Source organism: Tamandua tetradactyla, chromosome 2 (genome assembly GCF_023851605.1).
Source record: "Tamandua tetradactyla isolate mTamTet1 chromosome 2, mTamTet1.pri, whole genome shotgun sequence".
Classification (NCBI taxonomy): Eukaryota; Metazoa; Chordata; class Mammalia; order Pilosa; family Myrmecophagidae; genus Tamandua; species Tamandua tetradactyla.
In genome coordinates this window covers 51,683,797-51,699,405 of record NC_135328.1, presented here as the reverse complement: position 1 = coordinate 51,699,405, position 15,609 = coordinate 51,683,797, and the positions used below count along the sequence as shown (strand labels likewise).

Below are 15,609 nucleotides of genomic sequence, written 5' to 3'. Positions count from 1 at the left end.
AGACAGAGGATCAATAAAGAAACAGAGAATTTGAATATTAAATGAGCTAGACTTAACAGACATTTATAGGACATTACACCCCACAACAGCAGGATACACTTTTTTCTAAAGTGCTCATGGATCATTCTCAAAGATAGACCATATGCTGGGTCACAAAGCAAGTCTCAACAAATTTAAAAAGATTGAAATCATACTAAACACTTTCTCAGATCATAAAGGAATGAAGTTGGAAATCAATAATAGGCAAGTGCCAGAAAATTCACAAATACGTGGAGGCTCAACAACACACTCTTAAACAACCAGTGGGTCAAGGAAGAAATTACAAGAGAAATCAGTAAATATCTCGAGGCGAATGAAAATGAAAACACAACATATCAAAACCTATGGGACACAGCAAAGGCAGTGCTAAGAAGGAAATTTATTGCCCTAAGTGCATATATCAAAGAAGAAGAAAGGGCAAAAATACAGGAATTAACTGTCCACTTGGAAGAACTGGAGAAAGAACAGCAAACTAACCCCAAAGCAAGCAAAAGGAAAGAAATAACAAAGATTAGAGCAGAAATAAATGAAATTGAAAACAATAGAGAAAATCAATAAGACCAGAAGTTGGTTCTATGAGAAAATCAACAAGATTGATGGGCCCTTGTAAGATTGACAAAAAGAAGAAGAGAGAGGACGCAAATAAATAAGATCAGAAATGGAAGAGGACACATAACCACTGACCTCACAGAAATAAAGGAGGTAATAACAGGATACTGTGAACAACTTTATGCTAATAAACACAACAATGTAGATGAAATGGACAGGTTCCTAGAAAGGCATGAACAACCAACTTTGACTCAAGAAGAAATAGATGACCTCAACAAACCAATCACAAGTAAAGAAATTGAATCAGTCATTCAAAAGCTTCCCAAAAAGAAAAGTCCAGGACCAGATGGCTTCACATGTGAAGTCTACCAAACATTCCAGAAAGAATTAGTACCAACCCTGTTCAAAATCTTCAAAAAAATTGAAGTGGAGGGAAAGCTACCTAATTCGTTCTATGAAGCCAATATCACCCTCATACCAAAACCAGGCAAAGATATTACAAAAAAAGAAAACTACAGACCAATCTCTCTAATGAATATAGATGCAAAAATCCTCAACAAAATTCTAGCAAATTGAATACAGCAACACATTAAAAGAATTTTACGTCATGACCAAGTAGGATTCATCCCAGGTATGCAAGGATGGTTCAACATAAGAAAATCAATTAATGTAATACACCATATCAACAAATCAAAGCAGAAAAATCACATGATCATCTCAATTGATGCAGAGAAGGCATTCGACAAGATTCAACATCCTTTCTTGTTGAAAACACTTCAAAGAATGGGAGTACAAGGGAACTTCCTTAAAATGATAAAGGGAATATATGAAAAACCCACAGCAAATATCATCCTCAATGGGGAAAAATTGAAAACTTTCCCCCTAAGATCAGGAACAAGACAAGGATGTCCAGTATCACCACTGTTATTCAACATCGTGTTGGAAGTTCTAGCCAGAGCAATTAGACAGGAAAAAGAAATACAAGGCATCAAAATTGGAAAGGAAGAAATAAAACTATCACTGTTTGCAGATGATATGATACTATACATCGAAAACCCTGAAAAATCCACAGCAAAACTACTAGAGCTAATAAACGAGTACAGCTAAGTAGCAGGTTACAAGATCAACATTCAAAAATCTGTAGTGTTTCTATACACTAGCAATGAACAAGCTGAGGGGGAAATCAAGAAACGAATTCCATTTACAATTGCAACTAAAAGAATAAAATACTTAGGAATAAATTTAACTAAAGAGACAAAAGACCTATACAAAGAAAACTACAAAAAACTGTTAAAAGAAATCACAGACGACCTAAATAGATGGAAGGGTAAACCATGTTCATGGATTGGAAGACTAAATATAGTTAAGATGTCAATTCTACCTAAATTGATTTACAGATTCAATACAATACCAATCAAAATTCCAACAACTTACTTTTCAGAAATAGAAAAACCAATAAGCAAATTTATCTGGAAGGGCAGGGTGCCCCGAATTGCTAAAAGTATCTTGAGGAAAAATAACGAAGCTGGAGGTCTCACGCTGCCTGACTTTAAGGCATATTATGAAGCCACAGTGGTCAAAACAGCATGGTACTGGCATAAAGATAGATATATCGACCAATGGAATCGAATAGAGTGCTCAGATATAGACCCTCTCATCTATGGACATTTGATCTTTGATAAGGCAGTCAAGCCAACTCACCTGGGACAGAACAGTCTCTTCAATAAATGGTGCCTAGAGAACTGGATATCCATATGCAAAAGAATGAAAGAGGACCTGTATCTCACACCCTATACAAAAGTTAACTCAAAATGGATCAAAGATCTAAACATTAGGTCTAAGACCATAAAACAGTTAGAGGAAAATGTAGGGAGATATCTTATGAATCTTACAATTGGAGGCGGTTTTATGGACCTTAAACCTAAAGCAAGAGCACTGAAGAAAGAAAGAAATAAATGGGAGCTCCTCAAAATTAAACACTTTTGTGCATCAAAGAACTTCATCAAGAAAGTAGAAAGACAGCCTACACAATGGGAGACAATATTTGGAAATGATATATCAGATAAAGGTCTAGTATCCAGAATTTATAAAGAGATTGTTCATCTCAACAACAAAAAGACAGCCAACCCAATTACAAAATGGGAAAAAGACTTGAACAGACACCTATCAGAAGAGGAAATACAAATGGCCAAAAGGCACATGAAGAGATGCTCAATGTCCCTGGCCATTAGAGAAATGCAAATCAAAACCACAATGAGATATCATCTCACACCCACCAGAATGGCCATTATCAACAAAACAGAAAATGACAAGTGCTGGAGAGGATGCGGAGAAAGAGGCACACTTATCCACTGTTGGTGGGAATGTCAAATGGTGCAACCACTGTGGAAGGCAGTTTGGCGGTTCCTCAAAAAGCTGAATATAGAATTGCCATACGACCCAGCAATACCATTGCTGGGAATCTACTCAAAGGACTTAAGGGCAAAGACACAAACGGACATTTGCACACCAATGTTTATAGCAGCGTTATTTACAATTGCAAAGAGATGGAAACAGCCGAAATCTCCATCAACAGAATAGTGGCTAAACAAACTGTGGTATATACATACGATGGAATATTATGCAGCTTTAAGACAAGATAAACTTATGAAGCATGTAATAACATGGATGGACCTAGAGAACATTATGCTGAGTGAGTCTAGCCAAAAACTAAAGGACAAATATTGTATGGTCCCACTGATGTGAACAGACATTCGAGAATAAATTTGGAATTTATTTTGCAGGAGGTTGAAACAGGGTAAGATATTGGCCAATTGGAGTTGAAGGGATACAGACGGTGTAACAGGACTAGATACAAAAACTCAAAAATGGACAGCACAATAATACCTAATTGTAAAGTAATCAGGTTAAAACACTGAATGAAACTGCATCTGAGCTATAGGTTTTTGTTTTGTTTTGTTTTGTTTTGTTTTGATTTTACTATTATTACTTTTATTTTTTTTCTCTATATTAACATTCTATATCTTTTTCGGTTATGTTGCTAGTTCTTCTAAACCAATGCAAATGTACTAAGAAATGATGATCATGCATCTATGTGATGATGTTAAGAATTACTGATTGCATATGTAGAATGGTATGATCTCTAAATGTTGGGTTAATTTCTTTTTTTCCATTAATTAAAAAAAAGAGAGAGAGAATGGGTAATTGGAGCTGAAGGGATACAGACTGTACAACGGGACTGGATATAAAAACTCAGAAATTGACAGCACAATACTACCCAATTGTAATGCAATTATGTTAAAACACTGAATGAAGCTGCATGTGAGGTATAGGTTTTTTGTTTTTTTGTTTCTATTATTGTTTTAATTCTTATTCTGTTGTCTTTTTATTTCTTTTTCTAAATCGATGCAAATGTACTAAGCAATGATGAATATGCAACCATGTGATGTTATTAAGAATTACTGATTGTACATGTAGATTGGAATGATTTCTAATTGTTTTGTTAATTCTTTTTTTAATTAATAAAAAAAAAAAAAAAGAAAGTAGAAAGACAGCCTACACAATGGGAGACAATATTTGGAAACGACATATCAGATAAAGGTCTAGTATCCAGAATTTATAAAGAGATTGTTCAACTCAACAACAAAAAGACAACCAATCCAATTACAAAATGGGAAAAAGACTTGAACAGACACCTCTCAGAAGAGGAAATGCAAATGGCCAAAAGGCACATGAAGAGATGCTCAATGTCCCTGGCCATTAGAGAAATGCAAATCAAAACCACAATGAGATATCATCTCACACCCACCAGAATGGCCATTATCAACAAAACAGAAAATTACAAGTGCTGGAGAGAATGTGGAGAAAGAGGCACATTTATTCACTGTTGGTGGGAATGTCAAATGGTGCAACCACTGTGGAAGGCAGTTTGGCGGTTCCTCAAAAAGCTGAATATAGAATTGCCATACGACCCAGCAATACCATTGCTAGGTATATACTCAGAGGACTTAAGGGCAAAGACACAAACGGACATTTGCACACCAATGTTTATAGCAGCATTATCTACAATTGCAAAGAGATGGAAACAGCCAAAATGCCCATCAACAGACGAGTGGCTAAACAAACTGTGGTATATACATATGATGGAATATTATGCAGTTTTAAGACCGAATAAACTTATGAAGCATGTAATAACATGGATGGACCTAGAGAACATTATGCTGAGTGCGACTAGCCAAAAACTAAGGACAAATACTGTATGGTCCCACTGACGTGAACCAACATTAGAGAATAAACTTGGAATATGTCATTGGTAACAGAGACCATCAGGAGATAGAAATAGGGTAAGATAATGGGTAATTGGAGCTGAAGGGATACAGACTGTGCAATAGGACTGGATATAAAAACTCAGAAATGGACAGCACAATACTACCTAATTGTAATGTAATTATGTTAAAACACTGAATGAAGCTGCATTTGAGGTATAGATTTTTTTTATTTCTTTGTCTCTATTATCGTTTTATTTCTTTTTCTGTTGTCTTTTTATTTCTTTTTCTAAATTGATGCAAATGTACTGAGAAATGATGAATATGCATCTATGTGATGATATTGAGAATTACTGATTGTATATGTAGAATGGAATGATTTCTAAATGTTGCGTTAGTTAATTTTTTAATTAATAAAAAAAAAGAAAAAAAAATAGTAGAATATAGCCAGAAGAATCTAACTCAGAAATTGGAATATAAGTATACTTTTCCCTGGACATAATTGAGACTGAATAAAGTTTGAGAAGGATTTTCTTATAACAGAACCTCAAAAAAAAAAAACAAACAAACAGGATTTATTAGGAAAGTAATCAAAAGATGGTTAGAAATGAGACATAGTTACGTCACCAGTCAGGACAGCCCCAACACCTGAAGAGAAGCACTGGGGAATCCCGGAGACAACATTTTCAGGGTCTGACTGGGAGAGAGCCAAGCAAAGCATCTTGCTCTCCTCTCAGATAAGCTTCCCCCTCTCTCATCTAACCGTTTGCATGCAGCTTATATGATGTTTTTACACAACAGTAGCTGAATTCCAATTAACATAGGTGACCGGGCCCAGGTGGTCCCCTGGAAACTGGCTAAGGACTGAGAGGAGATTCCTGGTACCTGGATAACTTTATCAAAGTGTGTCTCCTCCTGGGAGGATAGCCAGTCCTCCCAGCTGGAGTGCACATTTCACCTCTTTTTTTTTGCATGGGCAGACACCAGGAGGCGAACCCAGGTCTCTGGCATGGCAGGTGAGAACTCTGCCTGCTGAGCCACCACAGCCTGCTAGAGTGCACATTTCAATAAGGGATTACCAAACCCACGCAATGGCAACATCAGTTGAGCAGAACACACTCTACAAACTTAGTTTCCCTTTCAAGCTGCACCCTGGTTTTCCGTGGTGTGTATCCTCTCTCACTGCAACAAGTAATCAACCCAACTTGTTTGATACCGGGTACGCGCCTGGTGGTCTTTGGCTGGAAGGTATTGAAAGGGTGTATTGGTTAGGACTAGATTCGCTGTGAATGAGGGGAAAAAACCAAAATAACTGTAGCTTAGACAAGATTCAGGCTTCTCTGTGTCTCTTTCTCTTGCTCCATCTCAATCTCTGGCTCTCAGTCCCATATCCTCTTGGCCAAGGGAACCTAGTTCAGTTCATACTTCCCTCTTCTGTAACCCTGTTTGCCTAATCAGTTCCCAAATGAGCAACAACTTCCCAAGAGCCCAAGAAGAACCTAAGCACCGTAGTTACTTGGCATTTGGGTATTTGTGATGTGTGTAGCCCTCGAAAGCAAGAGACCCATAGTCTGAAGCATTCCCAGGTACTTTCTTTGACTCAGATTCCCAGACAAGACACACACCGCACACATTGCATTTGGTTGATATGTCTCCTTTTTCTCCCAACTTTTTATTTTGAAAAAGCCAAACGTACAGAAAGTTAGAACTGTACAGTGGACACACATGCCCGCTGTTCTCTACCCAGTTTGCCAGTAGTTAACATTTTGCCAGCATGTACCAGTGTCTCTATCTCTTCCCCGCCTTTGTATATAAATGTCTTTGCTAAATCCTTTAAAAGCTAATTGAAGAAATCTGGAGGCTTCACCCTAAACACCTCAGCATGTATCTCCTAAGAATGCCATCCCCCCCATATATTCAACCCCCCCATTATCACACCAAAAAATTTTAATAGTCATGTCTCCACACACTCAGATTTCCCTTGTTGCCCCATAAATATCTTTGCTAAACTTTTTTTTCCCCACCATCCACCACCACTCACTCCTGCATCACCCCCTGTCTGCACCCTGTTGTGAGACATCTGCAGTTTCTCCATCTACTGGTTTCTTTCTTCAGATATATGGTTCAGGATTTCAGTTGTCTCCTATCTACATTAAAGATGGAATTTGTGTTTCTATTATTGTTTCCCGTTACTTGAGGGTGATTTTTGTGTGAGAGTTTTAGTCGCACACCATACAATCCATCCAAAGCCTACAATCAGTTGCTCTCACTATAATCACAGTCATGCATTCATCACCACAGTCACACTGATCATTTGCTCATCTTAAATGTATTACATCAAAAACAATGTCCTTCAGTAGGGACAACCAAATCAGTAGGCTGAGCCGTATGATTTGGGGTTTGTCTCTATGAAACTTTTTCCTGCAAAGGAAAGGCTAAGCCTACTTAAAATTAGGCCTAAGAGTCACCCCCAGAGAACCTCTTTTGTTGCTCAGATGTGGCCTCTCTCTCTAAGCCAACTCGGCAGGTGAATTCACTGCCCTTCCCCCTACGTGGGACAGACTCCCGGGATTCACTGGGACCCAGCAATATGGGATTGAGAAAGCCTTCTTGACTGAATGGGGGAAGAGAGAAATGAGACAGAGTTAATTTCAGAGGCTGAGAGATTTCAAACAAAGTTGAGAACTTATTCTGGAGATTATTCTTTTGCATTATATAGATATCCCTTTTTAGTTTATGGTGTATTGGAGTGGCTGGAGGGAAATACCTGAAACGGTTGCGCTTTGTTCCAGTAGCCTGGATTCTTGAAGGTGATTGTATAACAATATAAGTTTAACAATGTGAGTGTGTGATTGTGAAAACCTTGTGTCTGATGCGCCTTTTATCTGTGGTATGAACAGATGAATAAAAAATATGGATAAAAATAAATAATAGGGGGAACAAAGGTTAAAGTAAATTTAAATACTAGTGGTCAGTGAGAGGAAGGTATAAGGGGTATTATATATATGAGTTTTTCCTTTTTTCTTTCTTATTTCTTTTGCTGGAGAGATGCAAATGTTCAAAAAAATGATCATGGTGATGAATACACAACCATGTGATGATATTGTGAGCCCCTGATTGTACACCATGTATAGAATATTTGTATGTGAAGAATGATTATATGCTTGTTTGTTACAGTTTACAATAAAAATTTAAAAATTAAAAAAAAGCAATTGAGCATAAATGTGAGGGTCTAGTTCTGAACTCTCAATTCAGTTCCATTCATCACTGTACCTCTCTTTATGCCAGTACCATGCAGTTTTGATCACTCTTAGCTTTATAAGACACTTTAAAGTCAGGAAGCGTGACTCTTCCAACTTCATTCTTCTTTCTCAAGGTGTTTTTGGCTATTCGGGGCCTTTGCCCTTCTTTGGTAAACTTTAGTTCTTGCTTTGTTGTTGTTGTTGTTTTTAATCATTGATCCAGGATCTATAAAGGATCACGTATTACATTTCGTTATTGCATCTCTTTAAACTCTTTTAAACTAGAACACTCCCTCCCTAAAATACAGGCACTTTTTTCGTTTTTTTAGGATTGCATTGACACAGCCTCAAAAAGCAGGCACCAAGATGGGACTAAACATACAAGAGATTTATGGGGGCGGGAGGGGGAGGAGAACACCTGTGAGGGGAAAATAGGAGGGAGTGGAGCAAACTTGAAGAGGAGAGAGGAAAGGAATGAAGGCTGAAAGGAAAAGTCTTAGGCCGTGGTGCAGTTCACATGAAATTTTAGCCACACATGTGGGAGTCCTCGAGAATCCCATTCCACCAGGAATAGGCCTGCCTCAGTGTCCTTCACTCAGTGGCCCAGAGCGCCCCTGGGAAGTATGGCCTCGGGGTTACCTGGGAATGGGAGCTTCTGAGCACAACCCAGAATTTCAGTCAGTTGGGCTCCCAGCAGTCACAGACACTCACTCCCTGTGGCCAACACAGAGGCATTAACATCTTTTTTTTTTTAATCTTAGAGTTTTTTTAAAAACAAAAACAATTTCATTATGATATAAAACACATACCATATAACCCAACCATTTAAAGCATACTATCGATTGATTTTTAGTGTATTTCCAGACTTGTCCAATCTAATTTTAGAATATTTCATCGCCCCAGAAAGAAACTTGATACCCACTAGCTGTCCCTCCCCCTTTTCCACTCCCCACCCTTAGCCCAAGGCAGCCATTAATCTACTTTCTGCCTCTCTAAATTTACCTATTTCATATCATTGGAATCATACAATATGTGGTCTTTTGTGACTGGCTTCTTCCATTTAGCATAATGTTTTCAACATCCATGTTGTACCTCTCATCGGCCCTTCATTCTTTTTATAAAAAATTTTATTGTTGTGTTATATACAACATAGCATTTCCCATTTTTACCATTTTCCAGTATTATGTAGCCCAGTAGTGTTAATTACATTCACAATGTTGTCCTACCATCACCACCATCCATTACCAATTTTTTTCCATACCCCAAACAGAAACTCGATGCCCATTAAGCAATAATTCCCCATTCCCCACCCCTGATATCCTGTAATCTACTTTCTGTGTCTATAAATTTGCATATTCTAGTTATTTCATATGAGTTAGATCATACAATATTTGTCCTTTTGTATTTGGCTTATTTCACCTAACATGATGTCTTCAAGTTTCACCGATGTTGTAGCATGTATCAGAACCTCATTCTTTTTATTACCAAATAATATTCCATTGTCTGGGTATACCACATTTTTTTATCCATTCATCAGTTGATGGACATATGGATGGATCATTTTCAGTTTGGGGCGATTATGAATAATGCTGCTGTCCACATTCAAGTACAGGTTTTTGTGTGGACATATGTTTTCATTTTTCTTGGCTGTACACCTAGGAATGGAATGACAGTGTCATATGACGACTGTATGTTTAATATTTTGAGAACCTGCCAGCCTTTTTTCCAAAGTAACTGCCCTATTTACATTGCTGTCAGACATGTATAAAAGTTCCAATTTCTCCACATCCTCACCAGGCTTATTTTCTATTTTTATTGTAGCTGTCCTAGTGGGTGTGAAGTGGTATCACATTGTTTATTTTTATTTATTTATCTTTAATTTTATAATAAAAGGTTGGTAAAATATACAAAACATAAAAATCATTTTAACCATTTCAAGTGGACAATTCTTTGACAATACTGTGTAAACTTTTACTACTATTTCCAGACTATTTTCATCATCCTACCAAAATTCAAACTCATTTAGCAGTAACTGTCCATCTGCCACTCCAGCCACCCCTTGTAACCACTATCCTCCTTTCTGTCTCTCTGAATTTGCTTATTCTAAGAATTTCATATAAGAGAAGTCATACAATATTTGCCCTTGTGTGTCTGGCTTATTTCACTCAACTGTGATGTCTTTATGTTTCATCCACACGGTAGCATGACCAGCCCTCCACTCCTTTTTACAGCTGAATAATATTTCATTGTGTGGTGTGGTGGTTTGTAACTGTGTACCTCAGAAAAATACATTCTTAAACTTAGTCCATTTCTGTGGGTGTGAACCCAATGTAAATAAGATCTCTTCAAGATGTTACATCAGCTCCACTGTGGTCCAAATGAATCAGTTGGGCTTTTATCCATATTACTGGGATCCTTTATAAACAGAGTAGAAGTCAGACACAAAAAGCCAGAGACAGCAGCCAAATGCTGAAAGTCAGTGGAACCTGGAGAAGAAAGAGGACCAAGGCCAAGGGCCAAGGATCATGGCAGCTGGCACCAGAATATCAGTCTTCATGAAGAAAGTAACACCTGTGACACCTTGATTTTGGACTTCTCCTAGCCTTAAAATGTATTGTGAGCCAATAAATTCCCATTGTTTAAGGCAACCCATTGCATGGTATTTGCTTTAGCAACTAAGAAAGTAAAACAGTTTTTGGTACTGAAAGTGGGGTGCTGCTATTGCAAATACCTAAAAATGTGGAAACAGCTTCATAATTGGGAAACAGGGAGAGGCTGGGAGAATTGTGAGGTGCTTGATAGTGAAAAGCCTGGATTGATTTGAAGAGACTGTTGGGTAGAAATATGGACATTAAATATGGACTTCTGATGAGGCCTTACAAGGAATTGATAATTGTGTAATTAGAAACTGGAGGAAAGGCGATCCTTGTTTTAAAGTGGCAGAGAACTTGGAGAAATTAAATTCTGATGTCAAATGGAAGGCAGAACTTGAAAGCAATAAACTTGGATATTGAGCTGAGGAGATTTCCAAGCTAAGTGTGGAAGATACAGCCTGGTTTCTCTGTACAGTTTATAGAGAAATGAGAGAGGAAAGGAGTAAGCTGAGAAGTAAATTCTTAAGCACCAAGAAACCAGAAATTGACTGTTTGGAAAATTCTGAGCCTATCCTATTCTGGGCTCTGAAATTAGGGCCAAAAGCAGCTCTATTAGGGACCTCCCTGAGCTTCTGGAAAGTGAGTCCCAGTTAATAGGGCTCCATGTGAGGGTTTAACTGAACATGGATCCAGTCAGCCATTTCAGTGGGAATCAGGACTGGAGGTGCATTTATCCAGGAAGGATCTGCGGAAGTTCTGTTGATTATTGGCTTGGACCCTTATGAGCTGCACTCAACAGTGACAAGGTTTTTGCAAAATTTGCATAGAGCAAAACCACTGCCATCCTGGACTGAAAGGGACAGAGAAGGGACAGATGAAAGAAGAATAACTTAAAGGAAAGAACCATGGAAACTGAGGTCTGGACCAAACCCATCTCCTGGGGCCAAGAGAACAGGCCCACCCACGCATGTGGGAAGGGCAGATTCACCCCTGTGTTTGGAGGGGGCAGGCTGTCTGCTTTAGGGCTTGAAGGGGGCAGACGTTCACCCCATTGTTTGGGGAAAGTGCTGTCCCCCTGTGCCCAAAGATGGTGGGGCTTGTGCCCAATGTTCACCAAGAGCCTGGCTGCCACCCCAATGCTTGGAGAGGTTGGATCCTTTACCCCAGTGTTCGGAGAGAGCATGGCCACTGTGCAAGTGCATGGAAGGGGTGGGGATGCCATTCCATTAGGCCCAGAGGACAAAATATCCATCCATAGATGACCCTCAGACCTTAAAATCTAATGGATTTTCTCCTGCCCAGTTTCAGAATTGTTTAGTACCTGTGACCCCTGTTTTCCTCCCAGTTTCTCACTTCTGGAATGGAAATCTCTCCCATGCCTATCCCTGCATTGTGTATTAGAAGCAGATAACTTGTTTTCTAGATTTCACAGGCCCACAATTGGAGAGGAATTGTGCCACAGGACAGACCACACCTGAATTAGTTAGGGTTCTCTAGAGAAACAGAACCAACAGGGTATATTTGTAAATATGAGATTTATAAAAGTGTCTCACACAGCCATGGGGATGTAAGAGTCCAAAATCTGTAGGGCAGGCCGCAAGCTGGCAGCTCCAATGAAAGTCCTCAGTGAACTCTCAGGAGATGCTGGCTGAAGTGGAAAGAGTGATAGTCTCTTCTGAATCCTCCTTAAAAGCCTTTGGGCAATTAGATTGTCACTCATTGCAGAAGACACTCCCCTTAGCTGACTGCAGATGTAATCAACAATGGATGTAGCCAACATGCTCATGATTTAAGTCCATGAAATGTCATCACAGTATCAGATAGGCCAGTGCTTGCCTGACCAGACAACTGGGCACTATCACCTGGCCATGTTTATACATGAGCCTGACCATCACAACACCCATAACCAATTTTGATAAGGCTTTGTACTTAGCCTTGTTTCTGAAATGACTTAAGGCTTTTGAGATGTTGTGATGGAATGAATGTATTTTGCATACAGGAAAAAAGCATGAATATTGGTGGCCCAAAAGGTGGACTGTGGTAGTTTAGAGCTGTGTACCCCAGAAAAACAATTGTTGTTAAACTTAATCCATTCCTGTGAGTGTGGACCCATTGTAAATAAGATCTCTTCAAGATGTTACTTCAGTGATGGTGTAGCCCAAATGAATCAGGTTGGGCCTTAGTCCAGATAACTGGTGTCTTTTAGAAGCAGAGTGAGTGTCAGATGCAGAAAGCCAGGTGGAGTCACCAGAAGGTGATTGTCAGTAGACCCCAGAAGAGAAGGAGAGGCCAGCAGAGGCCACCATGTGCATTGCCATATGACAGAAAAACCAGGAACAAGGATCACTGGCAGCCCAGCGCCAGAATGCCAGTTTGGGGGAAGAAAGCATCACCTTGATGATGCCTTGATTTTGGACTTCTCTTAGCCTTAAAACTAGGAGCCAATAAATTCCCATTGTTTTAGCCATCCCATTGAATGGGATGGCAACAAGGAAATGAAAACATATTGATATACCACATTTTGTATATCCATTCATCTGTTGATGGACACTTGGAGTACTTCCACTTTTTGGCTGTTGTGAATATGCTATGATAAAAATTGGTGTACAAATATCTCTCTGAATCCCTGCTTCCAGTTCTTTAGGATATATACCTCGGAGTGGAATTGCTGAGTCATATGGGAATTCTATGTTTAATTTTCTGAGGAACTGGCAAACTGTTTCCCACAGTGACTGCACAATTTTACATTCCCACCAACAGTATATGAGGGTTCCTGTTTCTCAGCGTCCTTATTATTTCCAGTTTTTTAATAATAGCCATCCTGGTGGGTGTGAAGTATATGTCATTGTAGTTTCAGTTTGCATTTCTCTGTGGCATCTTTTCATATTGGCTATTTGAATATCTTCTTTGGAGAAATGTCTATTCAAATCCTTGGCCCCTTTTTAATTGTCTTTTTGGTGTTGAGTTGTAGGAGTTGTTTATCTTTATATATTCTGGATTTTAAATCCTTATCAGATATATGGTTTCCAAATATTTTCTTCCATTCTGTAGGTTGTCTTTTTGCTTTCTTGATAATGTCCTTTGATGTACAAAAGTTTGTAATTTTGATCAAGTCCCATTTACCTATTTTTTTTCTTCTGTTGTTTATGCTTTGGGGCATAAAAATTGAAAAATTCATTGCCTACTGCAGGGTTTTGGAAAATATTTTCCTATGGTTCCTTGTAAGATTTTTATAGTATTAGCTGTTATATTTAGATCATTGATCCATTTTGAATTAATTGTTGTATGTGCTGAGAGGTAGGGGTTGACATTCATTCTTTTGCATGTGGATTTCCAGTTATCCCAGCACCATTTGTTGAAGAGACTATTCTTTCCTCATTGAATAGACCTGGCACCCTTGTTGAAAATCAATTGGCCATAGATAAGTGGGTTAAGTCTGGATTCTCAAGTCTATTCCCTTGCTCTATATGTCTATCCTTATGCCAGTACCACACGGTTTTAATTTCTTAGCTTTGCTCAGTAATTTTTGAAATCAGGAAGTTGTGGGTCTTATTGTCTTTCCATAATGACTAATGATTGAGCATCTTTTTAAATGCTATGGAATAAATAGTTTCATCTGTGCACACCTTGCCTCCTTTGCTTGTTATGACTTATTTCTCCATTCCCATGGGAAAGAAGGAATCCCTAACCCATCATTAATCTTCTATAAACAGGTACACAAGACTGATACAGAAACAAACAGGTATGGGGCAAAGTCAGCAATGTGAATTAGATGTAGAAACCCAGTCTTGTGACCACAAAGATAAGGGTCTCTGCACAAAGACCATGGGAAAGAATAAGAAGGGCTATGCGCATTCCACTGAATACCTCCCAAGTCCTGTGATTTATTATGCCCCTAGCACTGGGCCTTCTTTGTTCTTTTCCTAAATATGAAGCTGCATACCCTCACTTGAAGAGCTGAGTGCTAATGGGGTGCAGCTGCCACCTGGGACCACATCTCCTGTATGTAAGCTACCCTAAATGAACATTAGTATGATTCATCCATGTCTTACTGGGGCATTCTTTGAGCTTCTGAGCAAGGGTGGTAATACTGAATTATGGAGGCTGTGTTTCTGCAGCAGCACAAGTGCTTATTGGCCATTCATATATCTTCTTTGGAGAAATTCAGATATATGATTTGCAAATATTTTCCCCCATTCTATGAGCTTTGTACTTTTTTTTTTTTTTGGTATGCTGTTGATACCAACATACCATATTGTTCATATTTCATTATTTTTCCATGTGAGTATCCTTTTATTGCAGCACCATTTGTTGAATTTTCTGTTTGTTTGTTTGCTTGTTTGTTTTTTGGGGAAGTGCATGGACCAGGAATCGAACCCAGGTCTCCCATATGGCAGATCAGAATTCTGCCACTGAACTACCCTTGCACCTCCCTTTTTCCTTTCTTGATGGTGTCCTTTGGGTCACAGATGTTTTTAATTTTAATGAAGTCAAATTTATCTAGTTTTTCTTTTGTTGCTTGTGCTGTTGGTGTCATATCTAAGAAGTCATTACCTAACCCAATGTAGTGAAGATTTATTCCTATACTTTTTTCCAGGAGTGTTATAATTTTAACTCTTACATGTAGGTCTGTGATCCACTACAAGTTGATTTTTGTGAAGTAGGAGTCCAAATGCATTCTTCTACATGTGACTATCCAGTGGTCCTAGCACCATATGTTGAAAGATAATTCCCCCCCCCTCATTTTGAATTGTCTTGGCACCCTTGTCAAATATCAATTGACCATAACATGAGGGTTTATTTCTAGATTCTCAATTCTGTTCCTTTGATCTAAATGTCTGCCCTTATAGCAGTGCCAAGCTTGATTCCTGAAGCTTTGTAGTACATTTTGAAATTGAGCAGTGTGATTCCGCCAATGTT

At 38.7% G+C, this 15,609-nt stretch overlaps 1 protein-coding gene across 8 annotated transcripts in view; it reads left to right on the top strand.

Moving 5' to 3' along the window:
* Nucleotides 1-15,609, top strand: part of KYAT1 (kynurenine aminotransferase 1) — a 61,425-nt gene that overhangs the window by 32,968 nt on the left and 12,848 nt on the right. The gene's annotated exons all lie outside the window — the stretch shown is intronic.